Source organism: Mus musculus, chromosome 17 (assembly GCF_000001635.26).
Source record: "Mus musculus strain C57BL/6J chromosome 17, GRCm38.p6 C57BL/6J".
Lineage (NCBI taxonomy): Eukaryota > Metazoa > Chordata > Mammalia > Rodentia > Muridae > Mus > Mus musculus.
In genome coordinates this window covers 8,038,123-8,064,712 of record NC_000083.6, presented here as the reverse complement: position 1 = coordinate 8,064,712, position 26,590 = coordinate 8,038,123, and the positions used below count along the sequence as shown (strand labels likewise).

Here is a 26,590-nt window from a genome sequence, read left to right as displayed (position 1 = left end):
CAGGAGTTTGTTCTTCCCATATGAGAGCATAATAAGACTTGTTGTTGGTGACCTCATAAGATGATTAGAGGGAGAGATTTGCACTGTGGCAGCTAAGACCCCAATAGGAGAAGCAATGAGGCTACCTACATGAAGCTCTATGTAGTCACATTGTGTGAGGTGCACAGTATGACCTTCTTTCCCAGAGCTAATGCACACTGAGCTATTTAGAAGTGTTTATTTTACAACCACTTTATGGTGTGTTTGGAATCTGTTTGGATCTCTGAGGGGGCGGATTTTATAAGCCATGTGGGTTGGCCCTAGATATGTTTCCAAATGAGAAGAAGCCTAAGACTGGTGGGTATATCCTCTATGTCATAGTTACAGAGTTATTAGTTACGTTGTGTACAATTGTCACAAACCTGAGACAGTGACAGCTGCACCATTGTTCCTTGTGTCTGATCACAACAGTTCTGTCAGCTTGTCAGCCAGCCAGCCTTGTTCTGTGTGTGTCTATTGAATGTATATCTATTATTTTGTACACTTCCAGTGCACTTTAACTTTCCCTCATGCTAACTGGAGCTTCTCTGGCATGTGTGCATCCTCTCTGTACTGGGGAACACAAGCAGCATGTTTGACACTTGGATCGGGGCTACTTTGAGAAGGAAATCAACTGAAACCATAAAAATATCAAAATGCATGATTCTAAATAGATGGTGAAGAGGATGCTTGCTCTAATGTGACCAGTGCCATCCAGGAAGAGACTCCCCATGTTCAATCTCAGCAAGAGATGAGGGTGTTAAGGAGCAGATTTTTTTGGCCTCTGTAGATGTCCTAGAATGACCTTGAAATCTCACAGTTTTGAGTTATAGTTAAGTTCTAGTGGCTGTGGCTGAACTTGTGTTGGGTCCCAAAGTCATGGCTTCATAGCAGCTTAAAAATGTTGCCACAGATTTTAGCAACATTGTTCCTTGGAAGTACATGGATGATGGAACAGTTCAAACACAGGCCCTCTCTGACTTGTCACCCCTGAGGTGTGACATAGCTGCTGTTCCCACAGTAGAAACAGTCACTGGCAACAGTGGGATTGGGTTGACACCCACAGTATTGTGTGACTGGCTAAATTGGATCTTCTAGAGGAACGCCTCCCAGGAGATGGCGCACCGAGGTTCTGGTGTCTCAGGAACAATTGTCTTCATAACTCTTCTCCCTCTGCCTACACTGGGCACCAACAGTCCTGAACAACGGGGCTGGGGTTTGGGTGAACCAAAACGTGCGAGCTCTGAAGCTAGGAGCAGGCTGAGAGACGCCATGGGAAGGCCCCAACACGGCCATTAGTATAGCTCAGCCTTCACAACCTCTATTTTGTTAATCCTGGATCTATTCCTGCCAACTCTCAATACTGTAGAGAAGGCTCTGGATGCAGTGTATTTCCCCATTAAAAAAAATGATGTATGTGGTGTTCTGCTTGCATGTATGTATGTGCTGGGTGTTGTGCACATTGCCCAAGAAGGCCAGAAGAGGGCACTGGATCCCCTAGGACTGGAGTTACAAATGGTTGTGAGCTACCATTTAGGTTCTGGGAATCTAATCTGTGTCCTCTAGAAGACAGACAGTGCTCTTAACTGCTGAACCAATGCTCTAGCCTCTACTTCCAATGTTTACCACTGTACAATAAACACAGATATACGGCGTGAACCATTTTGAGGTACAGAGTTTGGTGTCGCTTAGTAAGTTCATGTGGCTTTTGTCACCTATGACAGACCTTTCAGCACTGGGACTCTGGATCTCCTACCCTGACTTCCCGCTCTTGCCACCAGCAGACTCAGCACCTCCCATCCACCTTCCGGCTTCTTGTTTGGTTGCTACACTGTGTAGAAATGAGTTCACATACCATTTTTCTTTCTGTGACTGGTTTCCCTTTAGAATTCTGTCTCCAAGGGTCTCACACACATGGTAGCATCTGTCATAATTTTATTCCTTGAAGGCTGAATAACATTCACTGTATGCCTAACACACCTTTTGGCTATCCGTTTGTCAACAGACATATGAGCTGTTGCCACGAATCTTCCAGTATTTGGAGTGAACACAGAGCCTCCCTTGTGGTGGCAAGCACTCTAGCCCTGAGCTATAGGCCCAGTCCGACTTCGACATAGTAACTGTTGTGAATAAAGCTTCTTATAAATGTCTCTTTGAGGCCCACTTCCTGCTCCTGAGTACAGACCCTGATTGGCCATTTTATTTTAATCTCTTTAGACACCATACTGAGTCCACAGTAGCTGTATCCTTCTAACAATGGTTCACAGGGTTCCGGTCTTTCTCCATTTTGCCAACATTTGATATTTTCTCTGTGGAGTTGCTATTTTGATAGGTGTGAGGTGATGGCTCACTATAGTGCTGGCTTGGATTTACTTAATGGTGTATCCTTTTAAAGAAGTTTGTTGGCCATTTGTAGAAATGCCAGCTCAGTTCCTTTGCACATTTTAAATTTAATTTATTTTTACCAACTCTTTGTAAATTCTTGCTATTATCCCTTTACCAGATAAGTGACTGGCAAACACTCACACCTACTCTGCAGGTTGACTTTTTCCTGCTGGCAGTATCTTTTGATGCCTGTGACATTCATGAAGTCAGATTTATCAATGTTTTCCTTTTGATGTCTGATGTCTTGCTTTTGCTGATACATCCAAGAAATTGTTGCTGAATCTGCTGCCACCCATTGTTCCGCGGGGATTTCATAGCTCTGGTCTTTACATTTAGCCCTTATGTTAGGTAGTTTTATGCCAGCTTGAGACATGCTAGAGTTGTTTGGGAAGAGGATGCTCAGCCGAGAAAAATGCCTCCATATGGATTTGCCTATAGGCAAGTGTGTAGTGTGTTTTCTTGATTGATGATTGATGTGGGTGGGCCTAGCTCACTGGAGACAGTGATAGCCCTGGGCAGGTCATCCTAGAGGGTATGAGAAACCAAGGTGAGCGAGCAAGCCCTCAGGAGCAGGCCAGTAAGTAGCACTCCTCTATGGCCTCCACTGCAGTTCCTGCCTCCGAGCTGCCTGGCAGTAAGCTCCTGGCCCTGCTTCCCTCATGATGGAGCTTGACCCTAGAGCTGTAAGCTGTCAAACACCCTTTCCTTCCGAGTTGCTTGTGGTGATGGTGACTGGCACAACAATAGAAACCCTAACTAACTCAGTCTCAAATCCATTGTGAGTTATGTTTTATTGAGTTATCCAGCACCATTGTTTGACTGTGGGTATGTGATTTTCCCAGCCTTGTGTTGAAAAGGCCGTTTCTTTATTCCAGGGAATGACTGGTACCCTTGTTGAAAGTCATGTGGCCCTTTCCGTGAGGAGTCACTTCTAGTTTGTCTATCTGACTTAATTTGGTTTACATGTCTGACTTTCTACCAGCCCCATAGTGTTGTAAATACCTTGTCATCTTAAGTTTTGGGATCAAGATGTATGATTCCCTCAGCTTTGCTCTTGGCTAATATTGTTTTGTTCATTTGATATACATTGATTGCGTACGACTTGTAGCATAGATATTTCAACTTCATCAAAGTAAGCCCTTGACCTTTTGGTAGACACTTGTGTTAAAGCTACCCACAGTATCACGCATGTTAAATTCTCAGGTTACATGTGCGTGAACACGCCTCATCTCATTGTTACATGTGTGTGAACACACTTTATTTATCCTCATTCCTGTCTCCCTCAGGTCCCTCAGAAACGCTTTCCAGTTTTCATTATACATGACTTTTATTTTGGGTTAATTACCAAGTCTTTTATTTTTTTCAATCCCGTTGTAAGTAGAATTGATTTCTTAATTTCTCTTTCATATTCTTTATGGTTAGTGTGGAGAAACGTGTCTGGTTTCTGTCTGCAGAGTTTGTATACTGCTGCTCTACTGAATTTGGTTTATTGGTTCTGATATTTTTGTGGAATACTTTGCATTACAGAACATGGCAAGAGATAAATTTACTACATTTCCACTTTGAATAACTTCTAATTTTTTCTTGCCTAGTTGCCTTCTCCAGAGTCTGATCTTCGCTGTGTCTTTTTCACATGTGCTGTTTTTCATGTAGCCCTGACCTTCTCTTAGCCCTGGTTTGCTGAGTGGTTCTCATGGGGAAAGTGTGGAATCTTGTTTGGGTTTTCTTAGGCACTGCTCAGGTGCCTGTGCCTTCTCTTTAATTCCCTTCAGCTGTTTCTGGGTGTCTTCTGCAGACTCCCTTGTTGTAGTAGTTATTTCATCTCAAGTAGGAGTGTCTACTCTGTCTTTGACCATTCAGTTCCCAGATAAAAAAACGTAACCTTTATATTTATAATAAGCCTTTATACCACTAGAGCTGAATAGATATCTGCCCCCTAAGCTATTAGAATGTACTTTCCCATCAATAACCCCAAGTTATAACTTGCCGTGTTCCATTTGGGCAGCTCTTAACTCCAAATCTAGCCCTCATGGCTATGTTTTCATGATTTCTACCCCATGGGGTCTTGTCCTCTCTCCTTTCTTGTGGTCTCCTCAGCCCCCAAGCCCTGGAACCCAAATTCCGCCTATCTCTCTTCTGCCCATCTATAGGCTGTAGGCATCTTTATTCACCAATCAGGGACAACTTGCTGGGATTAAGGGTGTGTCTTAATAGCGTTCTCACGCCCGGCCAGGAAGAACACAACAGACCAGAATCTTCTGCGGCAAAACTTTATTGCTTACATCTTCAGGAGCTAGGAGCGCAAACCCCCAGCCCCAAAAGCGAAAGCCACCCCTATATCGAAACCGAAACCCCTTCCCTATTTAGGAGAGTTATATTTCGCCTAGGACGCATCACTCCCTGATTGGCTGCAGCCCATGGCCGAGCTGACGTTCACGGGAAAGGCAGAGTACAAGTAGTCGTAAAATACCCTTGGCACATGCGCAGATTATTTGTTTACCACTTAGAACACAGGATGTCAGCGCCATCTTGTGACGGCGAATGTGGGGGCGGCTCCCAACAGGTGTGTGTGTGTGTGTGTGTGTGTGTGTGTGTGTGTGTGTGTTGGGAGGTGGAGGGAAGGTTACATAGCATCACTTGGGTCTATGTGTGGACTCTTATTCCTGGGGCCAATAAGGACTTGAGGGCCAGTATTTAGCACACAGCAACAGACCAGACTTCGACACTCCTTGAAGTCTTTGAAGTTTGAGAATGTTATTTTAAGTTCTGTGTCCTGGGCTCATCCAGGTCATTCTCATCTGCAAACATATACACAGGTAGGCTTTAGAGAGAAGACACTGGTTTGACCTGTCATATTGTTTGTATTTTGCAATGAGGTCTGAGTGTGGACTCCTTTAGTCAGTTCCGTGTCTGAGATGGACAGAGCAGGTTGGGACAGAAGAGAAGATGTGTGGGCCTGGTTGGTCCTGAAGGTTGGAGATCTCTTCAGTGGAACGAAGTCAGGTGAATACAGGGGACTGACTGCTCTAGTGTGCAGGATGGACATCCTGGTCTAAACCTGGAGTGTAGAGACAGATCTAGAGCAGTTCTCAACCTTCCTAACCCTGTGACTCTAATACAGTTCCTCATGGGTGGTGATCCCCAATTATAAAGTCATTTCATTGCAACCTCGTATTGTAATTTTGTATCTTGACCCACAGGTTGAGAACCTATGGTATAAAGCTCAGCCAGGGTGCATGAATGGGAGGATCAGACAGACTCACTGGTCTAGACCATGAAGAAGGATGTGGTTGTATGGAGAGCTTGGGTGTGGCATGGGGGAGCCTCCACAGAAGATATTTTAAATAAATAAAATACCTTTAACCTTTAAAAAATCAAACGTAATAAAATGACTAGAATTTGATTTATCAGAAGTGATATGAATTTCTCTTTGTTTTCTCTTTCCCCCTACTCCTTCAGGCAGTGTCTCCTTCCTCCATGAAGAACTGCCTTCATGGTTTATGATTTGCTTGCAGACTTCATCAAGTAAATGGTACAAAACATCAGTGCATTTTCAGGAAAAACATTTACAGAAGCGCTAATGCCAGAATGGCTTTTCTTTATTGTCTCAGTTCCACAGAGACTGAGCTTCCGGGTGGCTAGAGAGTTCCTCAGCGCTGCCCTCTCTCCATCGCCTTCTCGTACACTGGTCTAGATCCCACTGCAGCTCAGCCCATGCTTCCCATGCCTCACGGAATCAAGCTTTAATTTGGGCGAGCAATTGAATCGAGGGCAAGGGAGTTTATAGTTATCTCTAGTTAGAAAGAAAGAAAGAAAGAAAGAAAGAAAGAAAGAAAGAAAGAAAGAGACACACAGAGAGATACAGAGAGAAAGAGAAAGAGAGAGAAAGAGAGAGAGAGAAAGAGAGAGAGAGAAAGAGAGAGAGAGAAAGAGAGAGAGAAAGAAAGGAAGAAAGAGAAAAAGAAATGCCTAGGGACTTGGCCCACTTGAACTCTGTGACAAACTGCAATGGGCTTGGTGGCCCATGAGCACCACAAGCTTAGCCCTCAGTACCAGAGTCTAGATGTGTGCACATGGGGAGGCGTCCTGTGCACTCTGTCCCTAGTTCAGAGAGAGCAACTTCTTATTGCAACTTTGCCTGGTACAAGGCTGAAGCTCTCTGGGGCTTTAATCCCACTTCCAAAGCTCTGTTCTCACAACCAGGTCACTTCACAATAGCTGGCCTCCTGACAAGGCACACTGGGGCTAGTACCCATCATTTGCAGACTAGCAAGTATAATTTGATTCATTTCTCATTCTTGCTGCTGTTTGTTCCTGCTGCTATAATAAAACATCTCAGACTTCATGTTTTACAAAACCGGGCATTGTTTTTCACAGATCAGAGGCTGGCTGTCAAGGTCAAAGGGATGATGTCTGCTTCCATCCCCAGAGGGCACAAATGCTATGTCCTGGAGTGCCAGAAGGACCGGAGGCCCTCCTTTTATAAGGCTGCCAATCCCAAGTTCCCTCCTCCAGCACCTTAGTACTGTGTCTGGAGTTTAGAACCTCACCATGAACTCTAGACATGCGCACCTAAGCTGCCATGCGACCCATCTTTTCTCTTTGGTCACAAGCCCTGCCCTAGCATTGGGCCTTGGCGAGCAGGTTGTGGATGATGTGTTTATAAAAAGATAAAGAGGTACAAGATGTGTTCTATGGGGATGTGGTGAGTTATGGGGGGAGGGGGGTGCCTCGGTGGGCCCATGCCAAGGCATCCCTTCCCCCTGAGGGACCAGCTACACGACTGACAACTGACTAAAGTATAGCAAGAGTTTTTTCAGGGCATGGGGAGGGAAGTTAAGAGGGTAGTAGAGGCAGAGAAAGGCAGAGAAAGAAAGAGAGAAGAGAAGTAGAGGCTGGCCATGGCCATGAGTACGTGGAGAGAGGGGGAATGGAAGGGAATGGGGAAGGGGAGAGCAAGAGCAGGAGAGAAGCAAGAGATCAAGAGTAAGGGAGGAGGGGGCAAGCAGCCTCTTTTACAGTGGGCCAGGCCTACCTGGTTGTTGCCAGGTAACTGTGGGGTGCAGTTTAGAGAGAATGCTAACATTGGAGGCCAGAAGTTGTTATAGAACTCCTGGGCCTGACTCTTGGGCCAGCGCAGATGTGCTCCAGGTTTGTCCAGGCCTTTATGGATTCCTGCCTATTGTTTAATTGCCTCGTCCCAATGAGTCTTTGGCTCTAAATATCCCTCAGAACTGCTGAGGATCTGGTCTGATGGTGGTCTGGTTGAGATGCCCTTTCTTCTGGGCCCACAGGCATCCTTTTCAGCAGAAAGGAACAGCTTAGGGATGCTCTCTCACTGGCTCCATTAGGGCTTCACAGGGAAGTACTGCATTTCTCAGCACATAAACATCCTGGTATTTTACAATAAAACTCCTGGCACTACTTAATGTTTCCATGGTAATTAGACAGCTTGCCAAACCTCTTCAAAAATACACGAAAATGTGCTGTTGGTTTTTTTTTTTTTTCTGAGAATGCAAAATTTTGTTGTCAGTCTTCCCTTTAGCTTGGATTCCCATTCTATTCACAGCACTGGGAAGATGAGCCAAACAATAGGGTCTCCCCCCTCACCCTCCCTCCCTCGCTCCCTCAAAGCATTGTATCAGTCACCTTCCTACACCACCTTGCAGTAAAATATCTTCCTAAACTGAAATTCGGTTTTAAATGTAATATTCTGCTACCACAAGCTCCACAGTTAGACTGAAAATTACAACCATTGTAAATTACAACCATTGTTGGTAAATAATTGATTAGTTACACTCTCTGATTGATAATACAAGATCTAAAATGGTTAGTCGGGAACTGGCCATACACGGTGATGTAGGTGCTTGTGTGTCCGTGGAAGGCCCAGTCTATGCTAAACAGGGCTCAGCGCCACTTCCTCTAGTTTCCAGACATCACCAGCAGAAGCAAACATGTCTACATAAACAGCCATGGAGAGATGGGAATGAAAAGGCTCTGATGACGTCACTTGTTTCTTTCTTTCTTTTTTTTTTCTTTTTTTTTTCTTTCTTTTTTTTTTTTTTAGCTCCTTCCAAGTACATGCCCAGAATCAGCTGCCAGTAATCATTACAAAAACTCATTTGGAAAGACCTGTGAGCTGAGAACCTGAGTGTCTGAACACATGCACAGTTCCCAGGCAGTGTGCCTGTGCCTTTCTTGCTGCTCCTCCATAGTGTTTCATCTTGCCCTGGGCTGGGTTAGGATAGCAGGAGGCCTGTGGGGTTCAGAGGCCTTGGGTTTCCCCTGCCTGGGAGGGTGGGTAACAGAGACCAGTGGGAAGTTCTCCTTGTGGCCCTGAGAGCAACAGCAAGTGCGCTCTCCTGCCCCCCACCCCCTTCACATTAGCCTTTTTCCAGTCTCCTGAGCCTGGAATGCAGGAGACATCAGTAAGGGGGACCCATCAGTCCCTGCCAGTTTGCACTACTGGTCCATCTCCAGTTCCCTGGTCAAGTATCCAGAACAGACTGGTAGGAGCTGATATTGAGATGCTCTCCCAGACAAAATGGTGTGCAACTCAGGTTCTCCAAAGATGCTTAGCCAACAGGAGGTTCTTGGAAGCAGCAGCAAGCTAGGTATATGAATGCTGTGTCTGGAGCTACATGCATATAGCTATGTAGATATTCAGACATGTTTGTTTTAAGGATCTGGCCCACAGCGTAGTATAAGTGACTAGTCTAAAATCTGTAGGGCATAGCCACAGACAGAAAATCCTTCTAGACAGGGAGTCAAGATTTAATCCAAAGGCTGTCTGAAGGCAGGTTTCTCTCCTTGGGGAGGCCTATCTTGTAAGGTCATTAGCTGGTTAGATGAGACCACTACACCATGGAAGGCCAGTTTCATTACTCAGCAATACCGCTTTAAATGTTAACCAACGTGACACAAGCTAGTCACTGGAGAGGAAGGAGCTTCAATTGAGAAAATTCCTCCAGAAGACCAGCCTGTAGGGCATTTTCTTAATTAGTGATTGATATGGGAGAGCCCAGGCTATTTTGGGTGGGGCCATCCCTGGTGGTTCTAGGTTCTAAAAGAAAGTAGCCTGCACGGTCATGGGGAGGAAGTCAGTAAGCATCCCTGGCCTCCACGGCTTCTCCTCTACGGTCTCTGCATCAGCTCCTGCCTCTAGGTTCCTGCCCTGACCTGACTTCTTTGATAGTGAGCAGTAATATGGAAGTGTAAGTCAAATAATGCCTTTCCTCACAAAGTCGCTTTGGTCACGGTATTTCATCACAGAAATCGTCAACAGCCAACAACCACACAACAACATCGCAACTGGAGTTTGGACCAGCATCTATGCTCCATGACCCAGCCACATGGGCATAGTAGTTATCTCCCTGAGGATCGAAGGGCCATGATGAACCAGAGGTGAGCATATCTGTCCTCTGGGGCAGAAGACACAGCTCCTGAGTGAACTCTGTCATTGCTGCGCTGCCAATGAGGTTGAACCTGGCATGGAAGATAATTCTTACACAGGACCCCAGCACCACGCTCCTGTTGGAGCACAGGAAAGTTTCTACCTCTGACCTACAGTCCCAGGGTAGTCCTCAGGGAGGCTATCCCACCTGTCTGGGCCTGGGATCTGTTGTCCTTTCTCCCAGTTGCTCTAACCTTTCTGGTGCTGAGGGTCCATGTTATTCCTGAAAGTGTGACTCAGAATCTGCCTGATAGTTTACACCTAGCCCTTAACCTCCTACCACCTGCCAGGCTCCCCAAGACCCTGGACCTTCAATCCTAAAAGCTCAATTGGTTGTTAACCCAGGGTGACTGTCACAAATGTTTAGCAGACAGAAAGACATGTTATTGGCTTCTGGTGTTCAGGCTGGGATGTCAAGAAAGTCAATGTGGGGGCTGGAAAGATGGCTCAGCAGGTAAAAGCACTGACTGCTTCTTCCAAAGGTCCTGAGTTCAAATCCCAGCAACCACATGGTGGCTCACAACCATCTGTACAGCTACAGTGTAGTCATATACATTCAATAAATAAATAAATAAATAAATAAATAAATCTTTAAAAGGAAGAGAGAGAGAGAAAGAGAGAGAGAGAGAGAAACCTTGGTTCAGATGTGGCTTGTGGCCACATCCACACAGGGTGGATGATCTCCTTAGCTCTAGGTTTATGAGGACAGTTCAGGCACCTTCCTCTTCCTCAGTGTACCTCCTGGGCCTGGTTTTGCGTAGTGGCTGTTTGGAGTTCTGTGTGTTTCTTCCAAGTGACTCAGACACGTTTCTAGTACAAGACCAACTGTCCTGCTGAGCTTCAGCTTGGACCACACTGCTGTTACAGATTCACAGAAACCCACAGAAGGCCCAGGCCTGCCACTCTGAATTGGTGAGAAGTCCGAGAGGCCCACATATGTTTAGCCTGAGTCCAGGACAAGTCAGGCCCATTCTCTTGTTCTATTGTTGCCGGGTTGGGTTCTAGTGTCCCTTCCCAGCACAGTACATCACATGCAGTGCATCCTACCAAGTGGTCCAGGGCAGGGGGATCTGTGAACTGTAAGTTGAATACAGTAATGCAGGCAATGAGGAGTCGCACACAGCAGGATCTGGCAACTGCACTAGCTGCTCAGTTGACTTGTGTTGGGTAATCTGGGCACATTCTAAGAGGGGATGTTGCTGGGTTACATGGGAGTCTGCCACATGTGTGCCTACCATCTGCTGGACTTCCAGTTCTGGGAATGTACTGGGGCCTCGTGCGTGTGAGCATGGTGTGAGTCAACCCAATTGTTTGCTTTGCAATAATCAATATTATGTTATGGGAAATTCACCTCATTAACTAAATTGAAACAAAATTCTAAACCTGAAAATGACAAAAATGGGAACTGCCCAGCATAGCCATGGTGAATGTAGGGTGCTGCCCTCAGGTGAGTGTAAGGGTGCTCCCATTTCTAGGCCCCTCACCATGCTGATAGCCACAGGTGAGTGTAAGGATGCTCCCCTCATGGGAGTGTCAAGACACTGATTTTGTGACCACTCAGGCCAAGTAGGTAAGGAAGGGCTTGTTAATTTTTCAGTTCTGGGATTACACATAGGCCTCACAAGTGCAAGCAGGCAAAGAAGGCTGAGTCTTTCTTTTTCCCATGTCCTTATGTAGACCTCCAGCAGAAGGTGTGGCCCAGAAGGTATGTACCACCATGCCTGGAACAGGAACTTGCTTTGCCCCAGTCTGCTTGTCTCAGACTCCTGAGATTAAAAGTGTGTACTAGCTTGCCTGGGCCCAAGATTTTCATGGCCACTATGCCTCAAGATCTCCATGTCAAGATCCGGGTCAGCAGCCCGTGTCTCCCAGCCTCAAGTCAAGGTCTGGATCATAGGAGTGCCCTCCGTTTCTAGACTGTAGTTCATTCCAGATGTAGTCAAGCTGACAACTAGGCATAGCCATCACCGTTCTCCTTTGTGTTTGAGTAGTAAGGACGGGGAGGAGAAGAAGAAAATCAAACAATAAATGGCACGTGGAGGAGTGTCCCTTCCTTCAGACAAGGATGCCATTGGTCCTTTCTGGGAGTGTTCTGGACAGTGACTTAGGATGTGAATGAGGTTAGGGGGAAGATGGCTCAGAGACGCTGCCACCCTAGGAGCCACTCCTCATTGTCTTTCGGGACTCTACTCTTCATCTTGCTTCACGTTCTCTCTCTTGATCACTGCAGAGTGGTGACAGCCTGAGGCCTCTGTCAGCAGGTGATCCCTGCTGAGTCTTCTCTGATGCGGGACTCATGCCTCTTGTTCTAGTGTCTCCCATAGAACTCTAAGCCAGCCATCATGTCCTTTGTCTGCATCTCTTTGGCCTGACTCTGGTGATGCTCCTTTGGGCTCTGAGAGGCTCTGCTGGTTTCAACCATGAACTTCTGGGCAAACGTAGCAGGCTCTTACTTGGCCAAGAGCATTGGTGAAATGTGAGATATCCCATTTCTCAGCTCTCCGTGAAATCCCAATGTTGGAAAAGCCATCCATGCATTTTTCTTTCCTCTGCGCTTTGGCCCACTGGGGACATCAGATTTCTCAGAATCCTGGATGAGGTCAGAGTGCTCTTCCCGAATGAAGGCAATCTTCAGACTTTTTATTTCTTTCTTTTTTATTCTCAGCATGGAGACCCTGCCTGGATGTCTGTGAGCTCTGGAGCTTCTGATATCTAAGGCAGTGCATTCATTGGCCAGCTCTTGGGTGCTCTGCATTGGGTGCTTCAGCATTCCAAGTCTGTGAGAAATCTCTTTTGAGCTTGCATGTGGCTCCAGAAAAGTGCTTAAAGCCACATGTCCATACTGGACCCAGTGTCTTGAATGTTGGAGTACTGATGAAACAACCCAGGGTGTGTTTCAGGACCAACAGGCTGGGCTATGAAGCGAGGCCATTTCCTGCTTGTCCTCTGGGCTGAGAATAAAGTCTCAGGTGCAGGAGGGGTGTGCACATGTTCAGTCCCCTGTCTCAGCACATGCGTATGTTTGGAAGGCTTGCACTGTGGACTGTTTCTGAAGATGCCATAGGTGGTCTCCCACTGAATGTGGGAGGCACTGGGTCCTGTGATCACCCTGCTCTTGGCCAGTAGCTGTGACTTTCTGAGGTTTGCACAGTGTGGCCAACTCTTTAGGTGTTTCTGGTGGTGGGAGAATGGCGTACTCATGGATGCTCTGAAAAATGGGTGGGAGCCTGCACTTTTGCCACAGGCTGGTAGGTGCTAAGCCAGGGTGGGCTGCATGGGGAGATTGTCAAAAACCCCAAGCCACCATGAGCACCATTCTAGCTCTCCAGAAACTGGACTTTCAAGGGCTTGGCTACAACCTCCCTCCTTCTGTTTTCATAAAGGATCTCTGGGGTTTCACAGGCTTCTCCCTGCATCCTCTGCTGACATCTAGTGGTGTGGGATGAATATGCACGTGAGACATGGAAGGCTGAAGGGATCAAGGGACTCAGAACCTCTGTGCTTGCACGCACACATGTATGTGTGTGTGTGTGTGTGTGTGTGTGTGTGTGTGTGTGTGTGTGTGTACCGGCATGTGTGCATGTGATGTGTGTCTATGATACATACATGATGTGTTTACTATGTGTGTGTGTGCACATTTGTATATGTGGATGAAGGCTATGTATACATACCATGGTGAGGTGTAGAAGTCAGGGGACAATCGTGGGCGTTGGTCCTCACATACTTGGTTTGAATCTGGGTTTGTTGTTGTCTCCCGGTGTGGAGAGACTCCTGTAGTTGGTCCAGAAGCTTCTAGAATGTTGGTCTCCACCTCCCTCTCTGCGTAGGACAGCTGGGTTAACAGGCACTTGTGCTGCATGTCCAGTTTTTATGTGATTGTGGGATTTGAACTCAGCGCCTCAGCCTTGCATAGTAAGTGACTTTGCCCACCAAGCTGTCTCCTAGGTCCCTACATGACTTTTTTTAATGATAGAATATTAATGTTGATTATATGACCTAACTCTTTTTAGGAAATAAAATTTAGGTGGTGTCATGCCTACATTCATACACACACACACACACACACACACACACACACACACACACACAGACACACACAAACGCACAGGTCCTTCAACTTGTTTGAATTACCCCCCATAAATGGTCTGTGGTCCCTCTCTGGGCACACTCTTATAGATCTGAAGCTGGGTGGCTGTAGCCCTTGGGTCAGAAGGCTATAATTATGTTACTAATGTTCTCAAAGAAGGGCTAGAGGCTCATGGGTTCCCCATGATGTTAAACTGTGAAGGAAGCCTCCGTGTTCTCCACGTCACTAGCAGGGACAGCATCTACACCTTCTGGCGATCCATCGATGGAAGCTGGCGCTTGTTTCTCCCCACACCATGTATGTGGCAAGTTCTCTTCATCTTGATTATACAAATGGGGAAGTTGAGTGAGGCTGAACAGTGGAGCAACTTGCCCAATGTCTGGTGTCTGGAAATAAGCCCGGCTGACAACTGAGGAGGAGGCAAGGGCCCTTGCAAGTTTGCAGCATGACCTGGTGGTGGGCATGACAGAGAGAGCCAGAGCTCCTCCAGGACAATGGCCATTAGTGTAGTGGGTGCTTGACTGTGACAGAAGCAGCAAGAGGCTTGGACCAGTTACCACCTGAAGGGAGGAGCCTTTCTGGACTACGTGGTTGTGGAGGTCAGAGGACTGCTTGTGGGGGTTAGCCTTCCCCTTCCTCTGTGTGGGTCAAGGGACTAGACAAATCATCAGGTGGCAAGCACAGTTATCCATGTACACACACACAGACACACACACCACTAATATAAAAATGTAAGAAAACCAATTTTAATTTTTTTTAGAAAATTGCTTATACATTGCTTCTACCTGCTGCTTGCCAATATGGCTGTGCAGAGTTATGCACAGAGGCTTCAGGCCACTCCATCATTCAGCAAGAAGGGGCCTCTTCATTCCCAGCTCCTCTCAAAGGGCCAGTAGAAAGAAAGACCACGAGGGACGGAAGAGAGTGTGGTCTCCAGACCAGAAACCCCAGACAACATGACAGCTACATGTGTGCTGCCCGCACTATCACACATGCGCCTGTTTAGACTGCTCTCCCATCCCCTTCCCTTCCTATCTCCTTTCCATCCATCCCATCCCAGTGAGTCCTTGGGGAGATAGGATCTGTCTTCCCCACTTGCTCCTGGGTAGTTGCAAGGAAGAGGGGGCATTTGGAGCAAAGCCCACCCCAGGTCTGGCTCAAGACGGAGACGAAATGAGCTCATTAGCAGGTGGAGAGGACAACGGAGGGACCAGTCATGAGAGGGTTAGAAAGTATAGTGTGATTGCCGGACTGTGGGAGACCGCTGGTTCCTAAGCCACTTCTGAGTTCTCTGATTCGTGATTGTCCTGAGTATTTCTTGCAGACCTCTGGAGCTGAGAAGAGGAAGAAGCCCAAGTTCTAAAGTAGAAAATGAGCACAGCTGAGCAGCAGTATCTTCAGGGCTCCTAAGCAGCCCAAGGAATTTGTCGGCACCTGGAGCATGCTCAGGGCAAGGCCGTTGCTTGGTGGGCTGGTCATGGATAGAGTGAGGTGTCGATATCATGTCATGACAGGCTCCATATGGTGAGGCATCTGCCAGTCAGTGTATCATTTATGGTCACTACATAGGAACCAAATCAAACTGTCTTAGAAAAATTAGCCATTTGTCAGAACCCATTCTGAACAAGAATGGTCTCTATTGGCTTTGAACTAAAATGTCCCAAAGAGTCAGCGGAGCCTGGGTTTCTCCACATCTGTCTCAGTTAGGGTTTCCATTGCTGTGAAGATACACCATGACCACAGCAACTCTTATAAAGAACAACATTCATTGGGGCTGGCTTATAGTTCAGAGGCTCACGGTGGGAGCGTGGCAGTGTCCAGGCAGACATGGTGCTGGAGGAGTTGAGAGTTCTACATCTCATTCTAACAGCAAACAGGAGAAGACTGGCTCACAGGCAGCTAAGAGGAGAGTCTCAAAGCCCATCCCTACAATGACATGCTTCCTCCAACAAGGCCACACCCACTCCAACAAGGCCACACCTCCTATAGTGGCACTCCCAGGGCCAAGCGCATTCAAAGACCACACCATTCATGCCTCACTTTACTCTCTGGTGGGGGTGGGGAGCATCTCCTGCACAAAACAAGCACATGCCCACACTTGGATCCTCAGCAAAGGTGAGACAAGGTAGGGTCTGGACCTCACGATCTCTGAGAGAAGGGGATAGTGATGGGGAAGGCCACACACATCTGGATTAGATGGAATTGATGTCCCACAGAAAGACAGAGCCCATTTGCCACAGAGGGCGAAACTGCTAATCCACCCAATCCAGCACTATGCATTCCAGCGTCATGGGGGCTGGGATAAAAGCTTTAGGTCATGTAAGGAAGTAAGCCAGAGACTGCTCATGCCGTTCAGCCATTACTGTCTAGCTGGGGACATACCAGGCAATGGCTCTCAAACACACTCATGTGAACACAGCCAGCATCTGTCCCCAGAGGGTCTTATTATCTAGGCTGAGAGTGCTCCCAGCTCCCAGGTGGTTCCAAGGTTCCCAATGTGAGACTCGCAGCCTCCTGTTGGTCCTGTGGGAATGAAGGCATACTGAGCTGAGCGTCAGAACCAGTAGATGCAGGACTCTCTCCACACCCTGAAGTTTGGATCATGGTAACTTATGACAACCCAGGGCAGCCCGTGCAGCAGTGACACAGGAGAGATCGTTGACTTCATTTGTGAAGTTGGCAATTCTGACTCTCCATGACATCTGGACCACAGTTAAGTAGCAAAGGCATAAGTTTGAACTTTGGCTTTTCCTCATCTCTGACTTGCTAGTAAATGTGGGGTAAGGGACAGAGGTCAGAGAATACAGGACAGTGTGGTAAGTGAAGGCCTGGTCAAACAGATCGAAAAATGATATTTATTTCCTCAGTGTATATACGTGTGCATTTGTATGCCATGGTGCATGTGAAGGGGAGTTAGTGGGAGAAAAAGGTAAAGGGGGATTATATAATTATATTTTAATTAAATAAAATTCTTATTGAAAAAAGCTACTAGAAATTATAGAGTTGGGCATTACTCCAAAAAACATTGAAAAAAATAAGAACATTAAAAACCACAGTTTGCCACCCAGAATATCCACTTCAATGAGGTCTGATTGACAAAAGCCAAAGCCAAATATCAACAATATAACAATAAGGACGCCTTAGATTTCATATTAAATTCCCCCTTCTTTGTAGATTGTTATATAAGCAACCTGTTATCTATTCAATCAAGATAGCAGGAATTAAGAAAGTTGAGAATATGTATGTATGTATGTATGTATGTATGTATGTATGTATGTATGGTGTGTGTGTGTGTGTGTGTGTGTGTGTGTGTGCGCACATACACATATGCCTGTGCATTTGTAGAGAGGTCAGAGGATAACTTGAGGAATGAGGAAGTCTGTTTTCTACATCTACCACGTTGGTCCCAGGGATTGGACTCAGGTCATCAGGCTTGGTGGCAACTGTCTTTGTACTCTGAGCCATCTCACAGGCTTGAGAGATGTGCAGAGATGGGGACAGGCACAGCCTCTGTCCTCAAGCCCTTCAGGGCACATTGCCAAGCAAATCTCCAAACTTTCTCTAAATCATGGTGGCCGAAAGGGGTTTGGAAAGGACAGGATCCCAATCAGCGTAGCCTTGGGTTTGTTTAGGCATCAGTCGTTGAGTGTGACTGGGTTCTAGCTACGCGTATGCTTACATATTGTAGTTGCATTTGTGGTTACAGTTGCTGCAGGGAGCATTTCAACGCAATAGGTACCAAAGACTCAAGCATAGCGGTTGCTCCCTCTCTGCCACAGACGATAAAGCCCGACCCACCGCTTAAGCGAGTGGCCGTTTTCAGTTGAGATTTGAGGCTCAGGATGGAAACATCATTTCCTCTGGCAAAATCTTCAAAGTTGCACAAAAGCTGCCAGTTCCCCTCTCCGTCCTCTCTGAGAGGTCCTCTCCAGCGTCAGAAGCTCCCGAGGCCCCCGAAGCCATGTGGAGGTTTATGTTCAGAAACAAAAGGAGGCCAGTCTTGGTGGGTACCCGCGGGCAGGTGAGGACTGTGGAAGGCATGTGCTGTGGCCGGACAAACTTACCCATGTTCCTTCTCCACTCTGCTTTCCCAGGGCAAAGGAGACACAACCTCCTCAGCTGAGACGCAGCCAGCCTCCTCATCGTCCGCAGAGGTAGGATGAGTCGCACTGTCCTTTCCCTCTGCTAACGTGGTAGGAGCTAGGAAGAATGACCACCGTGCAGGCTTTCTCAGTTTCTTTGCTTTGTTTACTCTGCCTGGAGTCTAATGAAGCAAACTGTGATGTGCTTTTTGGAAGAGTAAGATAGAAAATTGAAAACTTCTGACATTCTGGGGGACATACACAGGCATGGTAGGTTGTGCAATAAAGTCTTTGAACAGTAGGGGTCGCCCTGTGTGCCAAACGGGAACAGCACCCAGCTAACAGTCCTTATGGGTGGATTCTTTTAGTCAGAATATTTGGGTCATCATAATTATTATCTATGTCATGTGCAATATTCCTCTAGGACGTCTATATGCCGTCAGTTTCCTGCCAGCTCCTGAACTTTATGTTGGGGTGAACCAGGGTCCTAGTAGTAACATTTTGGGGGCTAGGTCTAATCTTCAGTTGGAGATGGGTCTCTCATTTTCAAATAGCCGTTTGATTTTAATAATATTGCAAATAAGAAGGTTTCTAAGGTGTCTTTTATGTTAGTTCTCAATGTCTGATACAAATAATCCTTACCACGTGGGAGGAGGATACTGGAACCTAGCCAGGCAGGGTTTTTTTTCAACTGGATGATGTTAATTTGTATTAATGTAGTAGGTGCTGAACAAAAACTCTCCTAATTTTTGTGATTTTTTTTGTTTGCTTTCTTAAAGCAGAAAAAGTTGTTTTTTATGTTGATAATGATATGTAATGATATGTAGTGATATTACAACAACAATAATGATCAAGGAAAGGAAAAGAGTAGAAAGGTTTATAAAGCAAAAGAGAAGTTACTGCAGTGTGTGCTAAAGGGTCAAGGCCTGGGTAGTCCATATGCTAGGCAGCAGGCATTTCCCTCTGTGAACAGAAGGTGGTGAGAGGATGGGACAGAGGAAGGCCCCTGACACCCAGTTACTGCACACTGAACAACACAAGGCACAGGCTTGCTTGTCTTCTACCCTCCTCTCACTAGCCAAATCTGTAGGGCTTTTCACTAGCCTTCATATGCTTTATCTGACAGCCCAACACCGAGAATGGGTCTGATAAGAGAGTCTCGTTCTCAGCATCCTCCTCTCATCATGACATCCTCCTCTCACCATGACATCATCCTCCCACCATGACATCATCCTCTCACTATGACATCATCCTCCCACCATGACATCATCCTCTTACCATGACATCATCCTCCCACCATGACATCATCCTCTCACCATGGCATCATCCTCTTATCATGACATCATCTTCTCACCATGATATCATCCACTCTATGGTGTCATTCTCTCATCATGACATCCTTCTCCCACCATGATATCATCTTCTCACCATGACATCATCCCCTGACCATGAAATCATCCTCTCACCAAGGTGGACTTCTATGTTAAGCATAGGAATTGTGTTGGTAGAACTGTCTGTTCTGTGATAATGGGTGTTGGTGTGTCATATCTCAAAGTGCCTCCGGTTAGTTTTATCTAAGGGTAAGATAGCTGTCAGAATGCTGTTTTGAAGGGCATCCTAGTTTCAGTGAACCTGGGAGACTGTGGATTGCAGAGGGGGTTGGAGGACTTCTGCATCAAACCTGGGAATCTCTCAGTCTCCTTTTTACTCTCCTTAGGAAGAGGCAGTCAAAGCTGCAGTTGGTAAGGCTTGGGCCTGTCTGTTCATAGATGGAAGGAGCTGTGTTCCTTGGGGAATCTGTTTTGTTATTGTGTATGTTCTCACAATCCATTCTTTGACTCATCATAGCTGTGAGAAGAGATTTCACTGTTGATGGCTCCTTTGCTCTTGGCTACCGAAATGAATGTCGGGCTCCAGTTACAGTAACACAAGCCACACCTCTAATCCCAGAGCACTGAGAGGAGAGGACGATTCCTGTATATTTGATGCCGTCCTGATCTACACAGCAAATATCAGGCCCTCCAAGTCTATGTAGTAGGTTCCTATCTGGGGCGGGGGAAGGTATGCCGAGAGAATAAAATTAGGTGTGTTTGTTAGGCGCAAAGAGTGGATTTAGGGGCCATGGCATGGAAGGTTACTGCTGGTGAGTCCTTTCTGGAGAAATCAATGACTTCTTCTGAGGGGTCACCCACAGGACAGTGGCTAGAATTGGAGACTGTCCAGGAACTCACTGTTTCCATCGGGCTGCTGTCTCCAGATCACACCCCAGGCAAGCATCCTCTGTTCCCATTAGTGCCCAAACAGGCCTGGCTGTGCTTTCAGTGACTTGAGTGTAACCACTAGGAGTGGTGAAAACACACCCCGGCCCCAGAGTGGAGTTCTGTGGCAGAGTCGGGCACTGCATGGCTCTCGGACTGAGTGGGGACCTGACTGGAGGTCAGTCCTTACTCAGAACAGGCTGGACAGTGTGGGGATTAACAAGGCAGGGAGACTTTAAAGGGCTGATTCTGGCCTTCCCTCTGCTGGTCCTTCTATGTTCTTTCCCTCTTCCTAACTCTTGCTCTATAATAAGACTTCAAAGGCTTATTTTAAAGGACTGTACTACTACAGTGCCCTGGGCTGAATTCGTAGTAAAGATTTAGCTGTTGTGGCATATGTGTGTGCCCAGAACTTGGAGGAATTGGAACTCTTCTCCAGTACTGTCATGGAGAGGGCTAATGTAATGATAGTTGTAACATTAAATTGCTTGTGTGTTTTCTAAGACCTACAAACGACTGCTTGCTTAGTTAAATTTCCTTACCATTGTGATTTTACTATTTATTTCTTTGGTTATAATAAAAACAAAAATTTGGGAAAAGAAACAAAGGAGATAAAGTTTTCTTGAAGAGCACAGTGCAGGTGTCTTAGTGAAGCACTTTTTTCCAGAGAGGACTCTTCACTCGCTGAGAGTCTATAGATCCTGACAAACCCAGGCTTCCTGTCAGACAGAAATGGAATCACGGAAGTTTGGCCACTCTTTATTTTTATTATTGTTGTTGTTTGTGTGGTGTGTGTTTGTGTGGTGTGTGTGTTTGTGGGTATGTGTGAGTGTGGTATGTGTGTGTGTGTGTGTGTGTTTGTGGTGTGTGTGTGTGTTTGTGTGTGTGTGTGTGTGAGTGTGGTGTATGTGTGTGTTTGTGTGTGTGTGTGTGAGTGTGGTGTATGTGTGTGTGTGAGTGTGGTGTATGTGAGTGTGGTGTGTGTGTGAGTGTGGTGTGTGTGTGATGTGTGTGTTTGTGTGTGTGTGTGTGTGTGTGTGTGTGTGTTGCTTTTTGATTCTTTATCATTTGTGCAATGATCTAGCTGTTGCCAGCCACTTTGATTTACTTTGAAAATAATGAGATACCTCAAATGCAGAGAAATGCAACGTGCTGATACCCACCAGGCAAATATTCACCCTTCCTGGCTTTGAGGCTGGCTGGCTGTCTGCAGTCCCATCTGAGTGACAAAATTAGTTTTGCAATCAGAATTCGTCAGTTGGGGGCTGAGCTGTGCCAACAGGGCTTCAGCCTCTCTCCTCCCACACCCATCTGACCCGGTCTGTCAGAGATGTGCTGTGTTTCCGTTTCCATTTTACCATCCTTTATCTCTGCCTTGAACGCAAAGCACAGAAAGCAACATCACAAGTTTGTATTCCTTCTTATGGAGCTAGTCGCCTGGAGGTGACATTGGAAAACAGTTGACATGCAGGGAATAAGCATGAGGGTCTATGTTTTAGTTCTGAGATCAAAGATCCTGCGTCAGACTAGGCTGTGCCTTCAGAACCCCTTGCCAGGGCAGCCCCAGTTAAGGGGCTTTTTCATGTCCAGTGTGGCTCTATATCAACCCTACAGGGGAGCCAGGTTGGTGCTGACTGGGGAACTGAGGGAGGCTTCCTGTACAGAAGTAGGGAGTGTCGCCTCAGGGAAACCTGCCATCAGCAGAACATGGGAACAGAGTGGCTTTCTGTATCTTGTCCGATGCGATCTTGTGGCTATATCTAATCATTAGATGGTCTCAAAAATTCCAAACTCAGCATTTTAGCAGGAAATGTCCAGAGGTTTATCCGGACTGAGGGAAACTCGGAGCAAAGTAGAAATTTTCCGTTTCCTTCTAGGCTATGTTTTGATAAACCAAGCATTAACTTTAAGAAAAATTCTGACCCAAAATTTTATTGTAAATCTCCACCCCACTTCCCAAGTCCCAGTGTAACACACAGGGTTTGAAAGAAATGTCTGGAGAAAAGTGATAAAAAGAAGAGGAGGAGGAGGAAGAGGCAGAGGAAGAAGAGGAAGAAGAAAAAGAAGGAAGAGGAGGAGAGGAGGAGGAGAGAGGAGGAGGGGGGAGAAGGAGGAGGAAGAGGAGGAGGAGGAAGAGGAGGAGATACCCAAAGAGTCTGAAAGTTCTCCACCAAGTTTTAGGATCACAGGGAAAATGATTTTTTCCATACTTTTCTATAATTTGCAAAGAAGTTTTACTACAGGTGCAGTAATTTTGTATATATTTTTAACTAGTTAAGACAGATCCTTATATTGAATATCCCCTAAATATTGAAAATAACAGGGCAACCTTGGTACACTGCACATTTTATTTTTCTGGGTGTGTCCGGATTTGATAACAGGTAATCAGCTAATCGCTCCATTTGTCAGCTCAGGTCATCTCATCATTTGGAGGCGGCCTCTGCTCAGTGACAGCAGAGGAAGCATTTGATCTGTTAAGAGAACTACTGTCCCCTGTGTATTACCTATGTGATGGATCCCCCCACCTCAGCTTCCCAGGGAAGAGCGTGCTGAGACCTGAAATTGACCTTGCAAATGAGTTTCTCCACCATAAGCACAGTTGAGGACCTTCCTCAGTTGCTCTCCGCCTTACTCTTTGAGGAAAGGTATTTCACCTGTGAACCTGGAGTCCACCAGTTCAGCTAAACTGACCAATGAGCTCTGAGCAGCCACCTGACTTTTCAACACTCCATTTCCACCCCTGCCCTGTGCTGAGATTACATATGCATGCAGCTGTGCCAAGATCTTATGTTGCGGGGGCGGGCACATCTGAAATGAGGTCGCCAGGCTTTTACAGCAAGCGCTTAACTGACAGAGCCCCTCTTCTAAGCAGTTTTAGTCATGATGTCGTCTTCACATGCAGCCCACAGGCATGTGAAGTAGCATCCGAACCTGCCCAGACACTGTGGTGGCCACTCTCTCTACACTTCCTGCTGGCCCAGGCATCCATTGAAATTCCTTCTCCATCTGCAACCGGAGTGGACAGAGGTGATGACAGTTTCCAGCAGAGCCAAACTGCAAAGCTCTGCCCTTCCTCGGCAGAGCTGCTGACTCCCTGTGTGTGGAGCTGCTTGGGATTCTCCCAGAGACACAGAGCATCTTCAGTGGCTGGGATGTCAGGATGTGGTAGGACCTCACCTCTGTGCCTCCTGGAGATGGCCCCAGGTGCTTATAGACCAGTTCCATGGAGGTAGAGGCTCGCTCTGATAAGACAGCACAGTTGTGCCTGCTTCCGGTGTGGGGACCACACAGGGGACCGTTGCATATTTTCTTCCCTCTCCTATGGGGCTGGGACGCATGGACACAGATGGGACACACATGCACACATTTGGAGTCCCTGGAGGATGCTGAGGATTAGAGTAACTGCTCAAGTGGCAAGGGACAGTGGCTATGGAATTTCCACTTGACTGCATTTGAAGATAAATGCAGTCAGATGTGGGCAAGAGAGTTCTGTTTCCACTTTGTAGGTGACTTCTCTGACTCTCAATCTCTTTTCTGTGCTTTGTGGATCACAAAGACTCCTGTCAGGAACCTTCATCTAGACAGGCCAGGCTCTGTGGCTCTGTGAGGGGTCACATGAGACAGGCTTCCTGTCCTTGTCAGTAGGCTGAGGTGGAAACTCTCCTGCCCTAAGTGCCTGTAACCTGGTCCTGACATGGGACCCATGCACTGCATGGAGACACACGTCACTTCCAACATGGCACACGGAGTCCTCAACATCAGGTCCTCATTGTGTTGTTCTGAGTGGGTCCAATGCAAGAAAACACCGTGTTTCACAAGGCAGAGGAAGACAGGACAGAGACCGAGCATGATGGCTGGAAGGGAACAGGAAAACAGGGTGCTCAAGGGTTGTGTATGGTGGCCGGAAGTGCTACTCATGGCAGAAGAGGACAGGACGCTCTAGGCCAAGCATAGTGACCAGAAGGGAACAGGAAGACATGGTGCTTGAGGCTGAGCTTGGTGGCAGGAAGGGAACAAACAGGAAGCATTGCTGTCACAGCTGTCACAGCATTGGTGCTGATTATCGGGCTGTGACTGCGTGACCTACGAGATCTTCTGCAGGAGTGGTGCCATGTAGTAATGGTACATTTGCTCAAAGCATGGACCAACAAATAGAGAGCTGCTCCACAAAATCACTTCTTTAAACACGCAGCTGGAGATAAAAAAGCCAAGGTTGTTATGACGATCTTCCGTGGCATTCAATAAAGGCAATTCTTGTCACGGTCACCATGACAACATCCAGTCTACACCTTACATGCATCTACAATTACATTCCATTAAAAATGAAAGGTCTCTGTTGCTGCACTCCAACCTGACATGACCACCATTTCCCCAGAGATCAAAGCCCTGGTCTGTTGGCTAATGCACTTTCAAAGGCACCAAGTCTTGGACGATTGCCTTTTAATTCTTGTGGAAGTTGGAATGGAATTACACTTAGGACAGCTCAAACTACAATTATAAAATGTAGTCATTTTAGGTCAGGGTTATTCAGACTCGATTCTCAGCCCTCTGACCAGTTTTGTTTTTTTTTTTTAAATACCAACTCCGTGCTCAGCTATGTAGTCATTGAGAGCCAAGGGGCAACAGCACCTCCAGTGAGAGGGTTTGTTCTAGATCACAAGCAAACAGGCTGCAAGCATGTCGGGCTGAAGGTTTTGGGAGCTTTGCTGTGCTGTGCTGGCTTGCCTGCACTAGCTATGCAGTAGCTAGCTTGGAGGACTAGAGCCCAGTCTGTTTGCAGATGGCCAGCAGAACCTGGATGAATCTATCTTCCATAGTGTTGGGTGCATCCTTTTCCTTGAGGGATCCCTTCTTTGGGGTAACTGGCCATGCACCCCTCCCTTGGACATAGGCAAATATCTCGAGGCCTAATTCCATTCTGTGCACAAGATAAGCAGGGGAAATTATTTACTCCTCTCTCTAAGTGCCCTCTCACCCCCACAGACGTCCCTGAGTGACAGTGATATGGGTCAAGCTGAGACCATTTCCCTATAGAAGTATCTTTCCTAAGTCCTTTAAGAGGGAAAGGTTGGCTAGTGAATATAAGCTGTGTTTTCATTTGCACATGCTTGAAACAATTCCAAAGACTCCATGATCTTCCATAGAGCACATGGACCTTGCCATCAGAGGAACGGGCCTGGAGCTAGTGAGCTGGAGCATGCTCAGACCCCAGGGATCTCAGAGATCTGAGACTGGCCGGAGTAGAGCTAACTCCCCCCTTGTTTTCATGCCTGCTTTAGGGCACATAACCACAACCCCCAAGTCGTTAATCACGAGCAGTCAGTCACAGACCCAGCACCTGGACCACCACCGCACTAATGAGGCCTCTCCTTAGTCTTAGCCTTCAGTCAATGACCTTTCCCTTCCTGGATAGTCCCACACCCTTCCCCCAAATTATATAATCCTTGGTTCACCACGAATAATGCATATGTGTTCACATCCACCCCCAATAAAGAAATATGAACAAGCTAAGATTGTCTGAGAGAGCTGCTTCATTAAAGATCACTGGGGAAGGCCTTTGCCTAAAGGAACCATAATATTAGGATTCTCAAAGAAGGCCTTCTCTCTCCTCCCCAGCCCTGCTCCAGCACTTGTTCCCAACCTGACCAGGAATCCCTCTTGTCCTGGACTCCGCTTCCCCGTTCCAGCCTGGCGTGCAGCTGTGCTCCTCCGTGGGGAAACATGGACTGCGGCCCCCACCTGGAACCACCCTGCCCTGTTCTCCCCGAGCCGCTGTATCTGCATAACTAGAGAGGAGGCAGAACTCAGCACCACACTCTTCCCCACCCCAGCCAAAAATCCATGAAAAAAAATCCTTATGTTTCAATCAAACTTGGTCATTGCAGATTGAAATAATTAAAATAAACTTGATCACGAAGGCCACAAGAGTCTACAGTTCCAGGGAAACATTTCATTTTGTCCTCTGCGACACTAGGGACACCCTGTAGGATAGTGCAAAGAAGCTTTGCCGTTTCTCCTCACGATGTCACCAGTGGTCGTGTGCAGAGACAGGCCTGGCTGGGCTGCAGGCCACATTTACAGGGGAGCTCTGCCTCCAGTCCAATACAGTGGGAGGAAGGTTGCTGCTTTTTCCTAATGACAGGGCTCAGGCCACACCCAAGGCTTCTGGGGAGGGATGCAGATCCAGTCCAGACACAAGGATGGGGAGGGTGACTTTTAATGGTCTGGTGGTTTCACAGAGGGAGAAGTCAAGACTGAGCTGTGTCAGGCCTGCCTAGAGCAGAGTAAAACAGGAGGAAGAGATGAG

General features: G+C 46.9%; 1 long non-coding RNA gene across 5 annotated transcripts in view; it reads left to right on the top strand.

The window, feature by feature from the left end:
• Gm1604a (predicted gene 1604A) overlaps positions 1-26,590 on the top strand; it is a 252,943-nt gene that overhangs the window by 43,303 nt on the left and 183,050 nt on the right. For 3 of the 5 annotated variants that reach the window (NR_168938.1, NR_168937.1, NR_168932.1), the window contains exon 4: positions 18,038-18,097. This is a non-coding gene — a long non-coding RNA (predicted gene 1604A). Of the gene's footprint in view, positions 1-9,675; positions 9,808-18,037; positions 18,098-25,899; positions 26,218-26,590 lie in introns of those variants that run through there. The other 2 variants (NR_168935.1, NR_168930.1) reach the window with 2 other exon arrangements.